The sequence below is a fragment of the Phaethon aethereus genome, assembly GCF_964289735.1.
Source record: "Phaethon aethereus genome assembly, chromosome: 3".
NCBI classification, from domain to species: Eukaryota; Metazoa; Chordata; class Aves; order Phaethontiformes; family Phaethontidae; genus Phaethon; species Phaethon aethereus.
Window position 1 is genome coordinate 37456658 of NC_138576.1, and position 17756 is coordinate 37474413.

Consider the following 17756-nt stretch of genomic DNA (forward strand, 5'->3'; position numbering starts at 1 on the left):
CCAATCACCTGCCCAGGACATGGAATCACGCCTCCTTACTAAGTATTTCGTTTGTTCTCAACACAGTAAAAATAGTTTGCCTTTTGATGTTTTTATGACAGTGATTCTACTATATTGGGTAATAATTATATCACCCAAAATACAAATAAAAAATAAACAACAATAAAGCATATTTACTTAATCTGCCCTTTGAAGACCGCTGTATGGGTCTCCTAGAAATAAAGTTAAGCACTTGGGGTATGTTCTGCAGAATGATCTTTTCTGTTCTTGGCATGGATTTTACAATAAAGAGCAGGGTGCTTTGAACAGAGAATAATGCATTTTCTCTTTTCATGTTCCTGTATGTTAAAGCTTGGGTTTTGGTTAGATACTAATTATAACAGTGTTGGAACACAAAAGTTGGGGCAATTAGGTGCAGGAAGTGGGAGATGATAAGGATTATTTTCATATTATTATGTGTAGTTATTTCTATTGTGCTCCTCAACTTATAAACAGATGTTGAAAATCAGGAAGTGTTTAAAAAAATTATTCAAGGCCTCAGTAACTGGCACTGTATTGAGACCCTAAAGCAGCACAATCTATTTAACTTACCAAAGAGACGCTTAAGAAGTGAGTCAGTAGTTATCTGCACAGAGAGGTTTATCATGGTGTTACAAGTGAGTGGTTTACGCCACTTAAAGAATTGCTGCCAAAGATATTAGGAAGCAAATGATTTTAATATAAATTGTAAAAAGCTCAACTTAACAGAATTCAATGGCAATGTCCTCTCTATTACTTATTCAACATGGAAAAAGTATACAAAGAAAAAACAAATTACAATTAGGTTGGAATGATTTACAGGTGGATCGGGAGGAATGATATATGCAAAGTCAGGGAAATCGAACTGGGTTAGTGTGATAATTTCCTAATAAAGCTTATCAACATAACAACTTAAAACTTACTCAGATCCTCTTAATTAGGCATGCACACACACACAAATGTAGATATAGAAACATATAAAGAGATACAAAGAAAAGATATAGAGAGATATATACATATAGACACACAAAGGTACGTATTAAAAATTCCCCTTGAGTCCAGTGAAATATGTTGAATGCGTTTGCATTTCTCAACGGACAAGGGTTGAGCCACAAGGAGTGGAGGTTTCAGCCCAGGTCTCATGCTGGTCTTTGTCAACAGTCCTCCAAACTTACTGTGAACTTAAGGGTTCACGAGCTCTGAGAGGCATCCTACTCAGAGAGAGATGCTGGTCGCGGACTACTGCAGTCTGGGAGAGCTCAAAGGGCTTCACTCAGGACCACGGTTTATAGGGTAGGGAGATGATTGACTTTACACATCTGTGAATCTCTATCCTGGACACAACCCAGAAAGGTAATTCCTCAAGCCTCCAGTAGCACTGGCACCAGTCATTCCGAGGTTGTCAGGAGATAATTAGTTAGTCCTGTTCTCATTCCTCACCCTGGGCGGGCAGCTACGTTCCTGATACAATCGGTGCAAGAGTGCTTGGTATGGTTGAGTGGCTCTCAACCACCAAACTCTTTGTTCAAAGGCCAAGGCTTGCCAGGCAAGTGAATTTCTCAGGTTGTGGAGAGTTCCAGGTGCAAGGCAAGGAGTGGGGGGGGGAATGCACCACCACAGATGGTAAAGAGCTCTTTCATCTAGCAGACAATATATACAAAATTCTCGGGTTATGAGTGGACGCTGGATAAATTCAGCTTGAAATTAAGGTTGAGATTTGGAAGCAGGTAGCTGCTGCAACAGCTCCATGAGAAGTATGATGAACTCACTTGGTCCCAGTAAGTCTCAACTTGACATATGTCTTTGAAGTATAAATGAATTACTTAATCAAAGCTGAAGGAGGAATTATTTGAATTAAATTCTATAGTCTGTATTGTGTAGGACAATGGCTGGAGAACATTATTTGTCTCTCCTGGATCTAAAATCTATGAACCTAGAACTAGAATTTTTAAGGGGCTGGTTTTAACATAAATCACAGGTTTTTAACACACTTGTGGCAGGATAAAGTGTCCTTTACATGAGAATAAATATAATTTATGCATACTTAAAAGGCATTTTACACTGTCTGAGTAGTGTGAAGAGACCTTGTTATAGTGACAATAAATCCACAGTTGTTTGGGAATAAAGGGACCCTCGTGATCATCTGGTGTGACTTATGGCAGAACACAAGCTATAGAATGTCATATAGTATTTCCCACATCAAGCCCTACGGCGCGTGCTTGATATTTTGGAAAGACATTCTGTTTTATGTCTTCACATCAGCTTCTTGATTCCTTGCACTCAAAATCTTGCACACCTCTAAATTTCTTTTTCAAAGAGAAGTCTGTTAGGTGACAAGTAGAAAATTTTTCACTGCCTTGACATTCAAAGACTGACTTGATCTGGTGAATTTTGAGGGAAATGGGGGTAAAAGTAGGTGACTGCTTTTAAGAGAGGGACTGAAAAATGCACTTTCTCCACTGCAGTAGTTTTCCTCTGAATATTCCCAATGTGTTAGGCTAGGTTAGCTTGCTGAAATTTGTAAAGATGATGGGTTGTACAAAGAAACATGGTCTTTTCGATTCTGATGAAAAAGCTTGCATTTGTTTGACTGAGTTACAAAGATATAAATCAGTCAGAGCTAACTGTGAGTGGGTTTGAATAACTGTTATATCACACTGCATTGCCTTACTCTGGGGCATGCTACAGTTGCCTTAAAATATTCTCAGCTTTAGGATTATGTTCTGTCCCAGTACAGTCTAGGGGATCAGTTCATCTCCTCCTGAATGTAGTTACCATGCTGTGGGAGCTGGATCAGGCTCTAAGGTCAAAATCCGATGCCATTAGACGGGCCCACCAAGGTTTCTCAAAACGTGTTTGCCAGACTTGTCTGGCACAGGTCTACAAACACGAACACATGTTTGGCAACAGATCTCTCTGCTCAAACATCCCTTTCAAGTATGAAAAAATGAATTTAAATTTAATCTTTTTATCTAATATATTATAGTTCATTTAATTCCATTACATCTGTTTTGTACTGATAATATCTTGTCTCTCTGTCCACTGGCTTCTAAGTCATACACTGTTTTTGCAGAACAACAGTTTTTACCTGGTGTCTAAAAATAAATATTTGCAAGAGACTTGTGAGTCGTAATGCTGGAAACCATATTATGCTGAAAAGTTATTTTCTGAAGTGAAAATAACAATACCTATGTCAGCAATAATGTCTATTGGGTGTCCATCATCTGCTTTCCTGAAGCTGAAGGAAGTTGTGAGAAGCTCAGATTTGTCGAGGGAAATAGTTTTAGCTACAAATTTCATTAACTTTCCTATCACCACTGAGAAAGGCTGGAGCTTAACATGGAAGTAATTTGTGTGAGCAGAACTCTTGCCTGTTGCTGTACTATGACAGTGACATAGATATCTGTGTTTATGCGTAACGAGAGAAAAAGAAGCTTCTTACCATTGTCAGGGTAGTATCTGCAAGAAGGAGCTTCTACTGCGAAAGTCTCTAAAGATCTCACTGAATATCATCTTAGTGACCATGGTAAATATTGAAAGATGAGGGGAAAATAATTTTCATGTGTAAATGAAATGGTCACAGAAGAACACAGTAGAATGAGGTCTCATCTGAAATAGACCTTTGAATTTTTTAGTGCATTAATAAATATCAAATGCAAGTTTATTAGGATCCTTTGTTTTCATTTACTAACTAGAATACTTCTCCCAACTTCTTTGTCTATCTATTTGTGTAGTCAAGATATTGTTATTAATGTTACATATTTTGAAATTAGTTTTCATACCAGCTGTTAAAAGAGTAGATAGAGATAAAGAAAAAAATGGTCGTAAAGGATATGTTACATAAAGCCTGAAAATCCTCATATGATAGGGATTATTGATGAATTTTTGAAGTGTTGCCAAACATTATTACCTCAGTGATGTTTATGGATTTAATGCACATACAGGATACTTTGCTTGGGAAAATTCGATAAATCTTGCTGAAAGTTCCTGAATCCTTAATTAGTGAAGTACTTTACAGAGGCTTTTTGGCTGAAAGTCTCTTATTATATATTAGAAAAACATGACTCTCAGAATGTGAGCCGAATCACTGGGTGGCTACCTAAGCTGGATGAAGAAATACTGCATCTAGAGTTTAATTTTTGGCACTTCCTTAACCCTCAGCACAGTCTCCTGCAAGAGAAAGGATACATTTGTGTAGCAAAAGTTTTTTAATCTTACACCTGCCTGGGAAATGTCTGGCTGTAGCCCAGGTTTCCTGGCATCTTTCCTGAGATTCCTGCCACTGGTGAGGAGCTGAGTGAGGACCTCTGTTATGAAAAGTGGGAAGAATTTGTGACTTCTGAAAGAAAGACAGGTCTTAGAAGAAACTTTGCACTAAATAGGATGCTGAGACTATCTGAGCCTTTTGACAGTGCACTCCTTTGTTAACTTTGAAATCTTCTTTTTCTCATCTTAACTTCCCTCTGTGGGACTTTTTATTGTCTGTCTTTGTGGATCCTTATCCTTGCAGCCCACACACCAGGAGCTGAAGACAACTAGTTAATGTTAATCACTGTTTTGTCCATGTGTTTAGGTCACGTGTATTTGCAAGCAAAACACATACCATGAGGAGAAGAGAAGAGAAGAGAGAAGAGAGAAGAAAGAGAGAAGAGAGAAGAGAGAAGAGAGAAGAAAGAGAGAAGAGAGAAGAGAGAAGAGAGAAGAGAGAAGAGAGAAGAGAGAAGAGAGAAGAGAGAAGAGAGAAGAGAGAAGAGAGAAGAGAGAAGAGAGAAGAGAGAAGAGAGGTTCGGGTCCATTTTTTTTCTTTCTTTCTTCTTCCCTCCATTTACATTGTACTTCCTCCTTCGTTCTTCACTGCAGCCTTAGTCCCAAGCGAAGGTTTTAGCTTCACAAAGTCCTGTGCTAGATTGCACTACTAGTGGCAGCAGAAAATGCAGTCATGGCACAGGCAGCAAACTGACAATCTGTGCACGGCATGGGTACAGCACCTCCTGGACCAAGGCCAAGACAGATAAACATGGATGGTGACTTGCTGGTTAGTGCAGAATGTGGCCAGAACTTTCACGTGGGACAAGTGGTAAGTCACCCGCTCCAAGAAGTCCTCGCTGCATGGTAGAAGAGGCAGAGATGCTCTGAGTTCACCTCCTCTCCCACCCCAGGGTCTTCTACAGCTGCATGGTAGAAGGCTCTATCTGGCTCCGGCTCTACAATATCTAAAATGAATGCCAGCACAATTACAGTGAAGATATATAAGAATAGGCTTTTTATTCCTCTGTACCTCATAAGTCTGTCCTGTTGCTCACTCTGTAAAATGTTGAAGACATTGACAGATGAAGATAAAATGCCACCCTTCTACAATTGCTTTAAATAATCATTGTAATACTTTAGCAGTTGTCCACAAGGATCAGTTCTTTACAGTCATTCAGATTTCTGGAGTTCTCTTTTTGACTGAGAAATAAGGAATAGTCTAAGAGATGTTTTAGGCACAGACAACAGCAGCAACAAGATTCTGTGATATCTGCCCCAGACCCAGGTAGACACGAACAATTTTTCTCTGCTCTGACTCTATTGATTTAATCTGAGCTAGACATGAGTGGTCATAGTCTTTTATTTATTTAGCAAGTCTGTTTATGCTGACTTTGTTAATTTTATTTTTCAGTGTGTTCTCAGGAATCGAAGTCTACAAAAAAACAGTGCCAGAATAAATCCTTCCAGTGGTCTTTGTAACTACATTGCCCCTCATTTGTTTTTGCTATTGGAAAGATGGATGGTTCGTTTTGACAGAAGAGAAAAATGGATTTTGTATGTAGCAACAACTATGAAGAACTGGAAGTTTAAATGAAGAGGTTAGTGTTTCTTATTGGATTAAGAAGAAATAGATACAATTTAATGACTAAAGGAGTCAATATAATATTGTGGAGAAAAAATATTTGAGTTATATATCAGACTGTTTTCCATGGATTGTTTTTAATAATCACATATTGAATTTGTTCTCATATATTGGGCTTGCTTTGCCAAACCAGATTATTTTCTTTATCTTTGTGAAAACTATCATATAATATATATGCTAGTATGACTGTTCTCAAAGGAAAACTAAACTAAACCGAAAAAAACCCACAAGACTATTAAACTAACATAATAAACCTTTTTGGAAACACGGCAGACTGAAAAGTGTTAATATTTATAGAAATTTCTGGCAGGAGTTGCTTTGGTATTTTCTTTAAATATATCTGCTATAATGCAATTTACATGGGTGTTAAGTATCTTGGAAGTAAATAGGGCAGAAGTATGTGTTTAACATAAAAGTGACATTCTCAGAAAGAAACTTTGGCTTGTGTTCATATTTCCCCTGTATAGGTGTCGGCACCTATATTTTACTTCCAGAGGAGCAGAAAGCCTGAATGTTTCTAAGTTATAAAATAATGTACATACCTGGCAAATGAAAAAAAAAAAATCTCTGTTCAATGTTCTTTTAAACTCGTAACACAGTGAATCTGAGATAAAGTTCAAAACCTAGGGGACATAATGGCATGAAAGTACCTTAAAATCTTTTTGTATTTATATTTTCTTATGCAGGTCTGGCTTCTGACAGGATGTTGGCTGAATGGTGGTGCCTTCCACTGTTTTGCAACTGGTCTTAAGCTTGTGTATTCAAATGTACATTTAAAACATTCAAAGAAGCTAAGTAATTTACTATACTTCTGCTGATCTCTGATCCCCCCCCAAATATTCTTGTGAAAGCATTTAGTGAAGCCCTAAAATGCTTAGACATAAATAACTAAAAATAAGTACAAAAGGTTTATCTGGTATAGCACATTTAAGGAATCAATACAGACCATTAGCTGTTTTAATTAAAAATAGACAACAGATGGTTTTCAAGTAAAAAATTCAACAACTTCACTTATCTCCCCAGACTGGTCCTGCCAGAAGAAATAGTACTTTCAAAATATGAACAACTGAAAACCTATTGATTCCATTACTGCCGAAGAAATGAACCCATGAAACACCAATCAATGCCTGTGTGTCTTCAGGAGATAATCACAATTGCTAAATTTGGTTATTTGCTTGCTTTCAGTACTGTACCATATTTTTTTCTTGTTAGAGTTATATTGATCTTCCATCACACAACAATTTTTCAATTACTTAGCATGCTGACAGGGCAGCACTGTCACAATGGATGTGGGCAATTAAGCAGTCAACATTGTGAGAGGCATACAGTTTACACCATGTCGCTTGTTATAGACAATGTTATTGATGAGGTGCACATACCTTGAAGTGGAACTATTGAGTATTGTTTAGGAATTCCCAAACTAGCAAAGTCACATGCTCATTTTGTCACTGTTAGCCCTTACTAATTCACCACTACTTCAAAGAGGTTATTTATCTTGCTCTTTAGGAGATAAATATGTGTTTATCCAGGATTGACCTAGAAATCTATGAAGTATGCTAACTTCTTTCACACCAGAAGTATTTATATGAGCAGTTTGCCTAAAATTTGCCAAAGAAATGGAAGCTCTAAAATCTTGTTATCCCTTCATTAAGTTGTTCAAAGGGTTGGCAGGGTTCATTAATATCATTTCCACACTTCTCAGAGACTTTTGTAATGTAAATAGGAAGTTTCATAAGCATGCACACGCATCACATACCTTTTTCAGAGAGTAATCCAGAATTACAATTCCAGCTCAGGCAATTTTCTACCCATCTCCAACAGTACAACCACCTCTGCCTCCCTTCTCTGAAGCAGATCATGCCTCTTGCGCTCTCTGAATATATCGTTAATTGGGAAAGCCACAACAAAGAACACATGCTCAGTAAAGTGCAATTCATTCAGTGTAGTAACTATGAACAATACTCCCAGTGTATCTCCAAAAGTCATGAAGACGAACATGCTGAGGAGTATTAGGACATGATGGAGCCAATCTAGGACTACAAGTTAGACATGTCAACCTGGCTTTTTTCCTTCCCTTTCCGAGTAGAGTCTCAAACTGGCAGTATGCACTCCTGTTCTCTACATTAGAAATCTTGGGGCCAAATCCTTTTCTCTCTCCCTTTGTTCCCAGTCCCCAAGCTCTAAAATTTCCTCTCTCTCTTGCAATGGTGAGATATTAACTCAGAGTGAGTGACAACGAGTGAAAATGGGGTTTGCGGTCCTGAGGACTGTGATGACTCTGTGCCCAGGAGCAGCTACAAGCTCAGCTGAGGGCAGGCTGCTGCAGCTACACTAGTCCTACAACCACATCTCATTTCTTCACCCCAGGCTTTCCAGTGGGAAAGAAAGAGTGCAGGCAACATGAATTTTTCATCCAGGACTGGAGACTATGATGGAAGTTTGTCTGTTATCCCAGTCTTTCCAAATTTGGAGATCTAAGCAGGGCTACAGCAGGCAATTCTGCCACATTTAGAACCAGGACCACTAGACCACTTACCGCTATTTTTCAAATGACCGAAAACTGTGCTTGCTTTCTCTAAAACAGGACTAGTTACCTTTATTATAGTACATTTGTAGCGAAGGCTTGGGTAGTTACAGCCTGTGGCTCACTCCTGGCTCTTCTCCACCTGCAGATGTTCCAACCAATATCTCCCAGAAGTGCACATTCACCACCATGGCTAGGTCATAGAATCACAGAATCACAAAATCATTAAGGTTGGAAAAGACCTTCAAGATCAAGTCCAACAATCAACCCAACACCACCAAGCCCACTAAACCATATCCCGAAGTACCACGTCTACTCATTTTTTGAACACTTCCAGTGATGGTGATTCCACCACCTCCCTGGGTAGCTGTTCCAATGCTTGACCACTCTCTTAGTAAAGAAATTTTTCCTAATATCTAATCTAAACCTTCCCTGGCACAACTTGAGGCTGTTTCATCTCGTTCTATTGCTGGTTACTTGGGAGAAGAGACCAACACCCTCATCGCCACAACACCCGTTCAGGTAGTTGTAGAGAGCGGTAAGGTCTCCCCTCAGCCTCCTCTTCTCCAGACTGAGCAACCCCCGTTCCCTCAGTCGCTCCTCATAAGACTTGTGCTCTAGACCCTTCACCAGCTTCGTTGCCCTTCTCTGGGCACAATCCAACACCTCAACATTCTTCTTGTAGTGAGGGGCCCAAAACTGAACACAGGATTCAAGCTGCAGCCTCACCAGTGCCGAGTCCAGGGGCACGATCACTTCCCTACTCCTGCTGGCCACACTATTTCTGATACAGGCCAGGATGCTGTTGGCCTTCTTGGCCACCTGGGCACACTGCCGGCTCATGTTCAGCTACCTGTCAGCCAGCAGCACCCCCAGGTCCCTTTCCGCCGGGCAGCTCTCCAGCCACTCCTCCCCAAGCCTGTAGCGTTGCATGGGGTTGTTTTGACCCAAGTGCAGGTCGTGGTGGAACTCCTGTTTTTTCCTATTTAATCCATGCCAGTGTGGTGAAAGCAATATTGACATGGTGGTAATGTACAAGGAGAGGTTGTCTGAAGGATGTGGCAGCTATAGCCTTAGGGCAATTGGGTGAAAACAAGAAGTTTGGGGCACGTGTCCGTATTCCCAGGTTTATTGCTAGGGTGTTTAGGTATCTCCAGAGCCAGGCTCATATCTAAGATTTATTCAGGATCACTTTGGACTTCTATATGCTGCCCAAGTCCTAGTTTAGAAACCTTCTTCCTTTCACATATGTGTTGTTTTAATCCTGGGTGCAGCCAAACTGTCTCCCAAAGGAAGCTTTCAGCTGTGTGTTTGTTGCTCTCTGGGGGACAGCCTGTGTGCGTCACTGCAAGAGAAGCCAAAGGATGAGAAGCAAGGCTATGGAAGAAGATCTCCTTTTTTTCCACCCAAAGAGTTAGAGCAGTAAACGTGCTATTTATTCTTTCCTGTGGGAAACTCTGTCAAGTCTTGGGGATGGAATGACTTTTCCATAATCTTTTTCTGATAGACCAGTGTAGCTTCTTGTCAATAGTCCTGCTGATCACAACATGGATCTGTTATCTAAACAGTAACTTGACTATGAGCTGAAATGAGTATGGGACGTACTCATCTGAGCTGCTTTATATCTCAGAGGTTTTCAGCATTTTTTCACATGGTGGTTTCTATATTTGTTTAATCAGCACCAGAAGCCCATCTAAAGCAGCTCTTACCACTCATCTACAGATGTTGACTTACAATGGGATAAGCCTTACCATGTTTCAAAATCTATTCCTCTAAATGCAGTTCAAGTCCTGTCTCCAGTACAAGGTGGGGAGAAAGCATAGGGTGCAGAATAAAGGGTAGGACAAGGTGGAATTGAATTCTCCAGTTTTGTGCATTAAGAAATAATCATGCTCTGATCTTTTAGCATCTCTTCCCAGCTGATCTTTAGCTGGATTTGTCCCCACAAAAATCTTCATCCCTGCTTACGCCTTGGCAGGCCTGCAGATGACCAAACATGAGTGGTGTGGCATGTTGAATAAGAAATTGATTGCTTTGGCAATGAATGCCGTGTTCATGGATCCACTTATTGAACAACCTTTAGTTAACAAACCAGCATGCTAAAATGGTGCTAGTATTATTTCAGCATCATTCGTCATTTGCTCATGTTCTTTTAACAGCACAAACTCTGTTCACTTTGCAATTCTTATTGCGTATGATGCTTAAAAGAACATTCTTTACAGCTCCTGATTTTAAAAGTCAAGTTCCTATTGACCTTGCTGAACAGAGCTACATTATTGCAAAAATTATTCTAAGCATTTGCTACTTCCACAAATCTCTTAATATATACTACAACTCTCCAAGCTCCGGCCTGATGGAGGACAGAAACGTACCTTCATCTCCCATTTTACAAAAGAGGAAACTGAGGTGTGGAGAAGTTATTAGCTTAGTCTTGGGGCTAGTCGTTGGCAAAGCAAGGAGCAGTACTCAGAACTTTAAAACCCAGGCTGCAGTGCCTATAAAAAGATTGGCAGGAAGTGAAAAGGTGAAAAAAAACCATAATGGGGTAATGGAAGTGTGTTATTTATCTTCTCTGGTAACATAAAGGAGGAATTTGTTGAAGTGTGCAAAGCAGGAAATTTCAGTGCTTATCCACTCAATTAGTTGTGGGGTCACTTCTTTTAAGAAACTTTGGTGCAATTTACAGAGAAAAAAGGATCAAAATAATTGAAGCTCAGACCTTCACCGACCATCTCACTTCAGAATTTGAATGGCTGATGAACAATTTACCAGTTCATTTGTTTATAGTCTCTTTCTTCCACCTAATCGTTAGCAAAACTACTAAAAAATTCCATTAAGTTTTATAATTACTGTTTATTGGCTCCCCTGGATCCTTTACTCTCAGTTGCTTCCACCTCTTGAGTAATTGGTCTTCAAAATGCCTCTTTCTGGATTATGTATTACTCCAATCCATCATGACAGAGTTGAATCAGTACAATACATCATAAAGGAGTTGCTATTCTATTACTCACTAATGTAACTACCTGACAACAGCATCTAGGGAACACTCCAGTTTTATATCTAATGCTTGGCTTCAGTGTTCTAGTATTTAAGGTTGCTTTTTTAAGGATTTAATCAATGAAAAAACATAGTGAAAGCAATGGATTTTTGGTGGAAGAAACCATTGACTCCAAAGAGAATTTTATGTAAATAAAATGAATTGGATATTATTTATATAATATGTCTTAGGAAATAGGATACAATGAAGGGCTTGAAAATAAGGAAAATATTTTAGCCTTGCTTTTGCAAATTTGTGCTGCTTGTTGTTGCACAGAGATTTCCAGGAACGCTGTCTCACTATGCACTTGGATAAAACCCAACATGGTCGTGTTAAAACCAGGCCATTAAATAGGATAAAGCTATAGTGTTAAGAATAGGTTCCTGGCATGATTTTAGTCTGGAGCAACTGGCACTCTCACCAGCCATTTCCAGACCAACCACAGGGTTTGTGATGGTCAAGGAACCATTCCCAAGAAGTTTGGATATACACCCCCATTTTGGAGATCAAGGGAGTTAAATAGTGTGGCTATGGGCTGACCATGCCAGCTGGCCTCAGAGCCAGAGAGCAGACCCAGCTGCTGTCTTAGTCCCAGGCAGAATTGTCTGTATGTAAAATTTCATCTGAACATTTTCCTAGTAACTTGAGGAAAATAAAAGCCAGATTCTCAAAACTTCTTGAAAAAGCAGTATTTCAAGAATTGAGAAACAGTGTCAAGAAAGTATCTTAAAAACAGTGTTTAACATTTTACAGAATTAGCATCCCAGTCCCGCATGTTTGTAAAAGCTGATATGTAAACACATATATTAAACCTCCAAAAATTAAAAATTAAGTGTTTGCTGTAGTTGTTTCATACCTTTTGCATATTTCTGTATATATTTCAATACCTTCTTGCATTTATATTGCACAGAGCAGAGGGAAGAGTAGGCAACTATCAAAATAAACACAGTGTAGTTTATTTTCCAGACAGAGTTCTTTGGAGACAAGGATCTCCAAAACACCTTATTTTTCAAATGAGCGTGCTTTTCAATGTAGGATGTGTGGATTGAGTTGGATTTTTGTTTTAGAATTATTAGGTGAGTATCATTATTTCTTTATTATGGCCTTATTTAGTAAATTCCAGACACAAAGCATATCTGCACTCTGTTGATTTGAACAAAAGAATATTTCAAATATGGCTCACCTTGAAATATATAATTGATTTCCTACAGGTCGCCAATTAAATGTTTGCTTTCCTAGAGGTAGTTTTCTGGTCTTGTATCCAACTATGTATCCAATATTGGGTGTTCCGAGGAGGCTTTTTTTGGCAGTTCAGGGCTTTGTTTCACCTTGGCCCAAGGATGTAAAATCCTATTTTGGATGCCCTGAAAGAAATAAACTTGTCATTATTCTTCTTCAATGTCTTTGTTCTTCACAAATAATAGAATAGTCTACTTCTAACCTGCACTGAATTTTTACGTTCAGGTCCCAGGTTTGTAAAAGCAACTGGTAGACAAGATTTCAGCCAAAGCAAGACAGTAATTGGCGGGGGTTGACCTATGTTGGTGGTGGCAGGGGAAAGAAAGCAGCGTGGTACTTCTAAGCTGGAGCAGAGAACACAAGTGAGTTACAAGCCCTTTATCCTGCTAGTCAACATAGAGTTCATAGCCATAAAGATCCTAAGCTTTGCAGTGAGAATATATCTGCTTCAAACCAAGTCACACTGAATTTGTATAAACTAGGATTTGAAAGAGTTAATTATGTATTTATTTTTACATAAATACATCATCCCTTTACAGTTACGGTTTGGAATAAGGGTACAATTAAAAGATTACCCAACTTCATTAAAACTGAGAGAAAATTATATACTGTAGCCATCCTGATATTGCACTATAGGCATCCTTGGTACTTTGGAAATTTTTAAGAAAACTGAAAATTCTGGCTGAGTTGCCTACATTCCCTAAGGACCACTTGTAAAATAAGGTGTTTGTAACTTAATGAGATTGTCCCATAGCACTTTTAAAAAATGAATAAATATAACAAGGAAATTAGCACTCGAGGATTTCCAAGAACAATAGGTGTCCATGCAAATGTTGTGTCCAACTTGTATCAGCTCCCTGTGCTCGGAGGTAGTCTTTTACATGTGAATATTGCCTGTTAACATTTTACTGTTATATATTGTTCTGTAGTTTCCTATTGTAGATATAAAGAAATGAAGATTTAAGCAGACCCACGTTTACATAGTATTAAATGTTTCATTTAAGCCCACCATTTATTATTCTCCTCCTTAACCAGTTGCAGATAACAGTAAAGATAAGAATTAACAAATTAAATCCAAATGTAAATGATATCAATAGGATGCGTAAGTTCCAGTGAGACTGTGAATTAATTCTGTTCATGGGGTAAATACCTAAATAACTTGTGGCAAGTTATTAAGTCTTCCTGTCCCTTGTGGGGGACATAATGCATGAAGTTCATTAAAGAGTTTGCATAAATACAGATCATCCATGAAAAGTAATTAATCCTGTTACCTGTTTGGTAGCCTGTGTGTTCTATCTTAGTAAATATGGCATATAAATTTTAATAGTCCAGGGAGAATGTTTATGGGAAAGGTAACATTTCTGATTTTGCTTTTATAATTTATTGTAGTGTTTAGCTGTGCTTTTTCTCTTCTTTTTTTTTTTTTATAAGTAAGTAAGCAACTATGTGCTTAGTGTCAGGTCATAATTAAGGTAGCAAAAAAGGCATTAATAATAACTCATTACATAGTGAGGCTAGTCATAATCCATTGAACTCTGTGAGAGATTTGCCATTGATTTCAATGAAAGCAAGGTCAAGCTCATTGAGTTTCAAGAAAATTCCTGTAAAGTATCTATTAAATAATACAGGAGATTATGAGTAACTGGACACTAAGATGCTTTCATTTATCATTAGATTAATATTTTAGATTATCTGAGTGCAAGCAATACTCAAGAAACAAAGCACTGCAGCTTGTCTGCAAAAAAGTATGTTGTTAAATAATTAACCTGAGTGAACCTGAATGAATGGTAGTTTATACCAGTAATTCTAGAAAATCTTAAAGCAATAGGTAATTATTTTTCAGAATTGTCAGAAAATTTGCATAAGTAAAATATATGCTATATATGTATACAATACATGTTTGCGAAGAGAGCAAACTAGCAAACTCTTTTGGGTAAAGAATAACCCCATACATTGTTTTAAGTTTCTCTGAGAAAATCCTACATTTATCCAAGAGTGACAAATTCATTAGTATTTTGTACTGAATGGATGAGGAAGGACTTCATAAGATCATAAAGTAAGTAAGATAATAGATTAAGAAACAAATATTTTAAAAGAACCTTAAGCAGGTGTAACTACCCTTACTTACGGGAAAGATACAAACAAAACAGCTGCTTAAAAGACTCCTTAAACATTGCAAAGATTACTCCCCACAAGGTGGGGAGGCTCCAGCCCCCGACCTCCCCCATGTCTCTGCTGTCCATCTGGCCCCCCAGAGATCTGGCACAGCTTCCTCCTGGGCAGCACCCACCTGGGGAGGAAGAGGGGGGCAGGTTGGCTTGCTCTTGGAGGAGATGGGGAGCAGAGGGGCAATTCCATGCTGCTTTCCACACACCTGCACTCTTTCCTTTGTATTTTTATGATTGATTTAAACTAATTTTAAACCAGTGAAACAAGAGTCTTTGATTGCCCCCTTGGTCATGTATTGCAGAATATGGTGGACAAGAGCTACACCGACCTGCTACAAGCTGCTCCTTTGTAACAGAGAAAAAAAACCAGGACATTTGCCTGGTTACAGCTGCCCCAACTTTCAATCATCTAACTAATTATCTTGAACAGCAAGAAAATAAACTTTCAGGTGTTCAAATTGTGCTGTTGAATTGCGAGGTGATGTTGACTCTTTGTGTAGGATGGTCAAAGCCAGCATGAGCAAGACACAGGAGGCAGATGGGGCAGTAACAATACAAATCCCCATGATGATAGTCCCAGAAGGGCTACAGCGCCAGCGGGAAGAAAGCCATGACCCTCAGACTAGAGCTGACCAGCAGGAGTAGGGAAGTGATTGTTCCCCTGTATTCTGCACTGGTGAGGCTGCACCTTGAATACTGTGTTCAATTTTGGGCCCCTCACTACAAGAAGGATGTTGAGGTGCTCGAGCACGTCCAAAGAAGGGCAACAAAACTGGTGAGGGGTCTGGAGCACAAGTTTTATGAGGAGCAGCTGCGAGAACTGGAGTTGTTCAGCCTGGAGAAGAGGAAGCTCAGAGGAGACCTTATCGCTCCCTACAACTACCTGAAACGGGGTTGTGGTGAGGTGGATGTTAGTCTCTTCTCCCAACTAACTAGTGACAGCACGAGAGGAAATGGCCTCAAGTTGCACCAGAGGAAAAGGTTTAGATTGGATATTAGGAAAAATTTCTTCACCGAGAGGGTGGTCAAGCATTGGAACAAGCTGCCCAGTGAGGTGGTGGAGTCACCATCACCAGAAGTGTTCAAAAAACGTGCAGATGTGGCACTTCGGGACATAGTTTAGGGGTCATGGTGGTGTTGGGTTAACGATTGGACTTGATGATCTTGAAGGTCCTTTCCAACCTTAATGATTCTGTGATCCTGTGAAATATAAATGAGAGGGGTCCTGAGGTGGGAATTCACTCACTGGGACTTAATCAGGACAAGATTGAAAGAGTGGCAGCAGAAGAAACCAAGGAAGATACGGCAAAACATAGGCTTAATCAACATGGTTTCTAACATCCTGCTCTCCCAAACAGACCCAACTACTTCAGCACAGGACAGGACTGGAAGAACTTTTCATTTTATCATTTTTCTCATCTTTTAAGATAGATATTCATTGGTCATAACATAGAAAAAAACCCCACATGCCTACATGTTGCATTTTGAACTCTTGGATTTTTTTTCCTTGACACACCGAACAAATTTTATGGAAGTGGCACTTAGAAGTAAGCTCCTTGGGTTTTCTTTTTTTTCTTTTTTTTTTCTTTTTTTTTCCCCCCTGACATTCAATCTACAGTGAGCTGGCTATGTTACCTATTTTTATTTTAAAATGTGTGAGAAGCTGTTTCATTTAATTCTTTATTGGTTATACAGTATATCAATAATGCTAAAATATAGTTAGAAATCTTGTGGGTTTTTTTTTAAATACATCTGTATTGTGGTATCAAACTCCTGTAAAAGCACATAGTATTGAAAATTTCCATTACAGAAATTTTTATGACAGCTTTACACTGATATCTGGATGAATCTGCATTTTATTCTCCCTTCAGACACAGGAAAGACACATCTTTGGCTTATGTCCTCAAAAAGTACAGCAAATAATTGTGTATATTTATGTCCTTGCTTGTATTTAACTGTATACCACTTTGAATGCAAGTACAGTGAAAATGTCTTCTCTTCATGACAGAACATCTGAGAATTAACCATCTCAAAGCCCTGTGGACAATATTATTACTTATTATATTCAAATATTCTTCTTAACAGTCACTCGGTTCATGACTATTTAGGTACATCACTGCCAAGGATTTAGTTTCCATTGATGTCCTTCAATTGGTTTATGAAATGGGCCTAAAAATTGCATTTGTGAGAGAAGTATTCTATGTGGAAAAAAACATCAAAGGCAAGAAAGAATTTCATATCTCTTTGATGTCACCCAACTTCAGGTAGAGAGCATTACGGCTTGCAGGGGTGCTAATTAAAACCAAGAGTTATTTGATTTCCTTGACATGCCTTTAAAATAGCTCGTAAAACTTGCCATTCCTGACAAGAGGAAGATCCTGAATCCATGGACATGTATGATTCACCGGTCTTCGTCCTCTTCCCTTACAGACATAAACGTAATGATCTGTGAATGTAAGATGGAGCTGTGCATACTAATCTTAAGAGCACAACAATTCACACTAGGGAAAAACCTTCTCTTTTCCTGCCATCTTTGGGAGATCAGTGAAGGAGAATTGAGTAGCTGAAGAGTGATATTGACCTTGTTTTCCTTACAATTGTTTCTGACAATGTAATTTCTAACCTAGGACAAAGCTGACGCTTGCTGACATCACCTCTTTGGAGAATGGCACTAGCAGCTCTGCCTTGTTACTCTTTCCCCAAGTGACAGCAATCTCAAATACACCACACATTTTCTCTAATCCTCTTAAGGAGATATTGATGGAGTGAGTGATGCCATATTCAGTTTTGGATCAAAATCAGTAAATTATTTTCTTTTTCTTTGTTTCAATAACATCAGTTATTTCACTACTAATAGCCCATATGGCCTAGAACAGATTA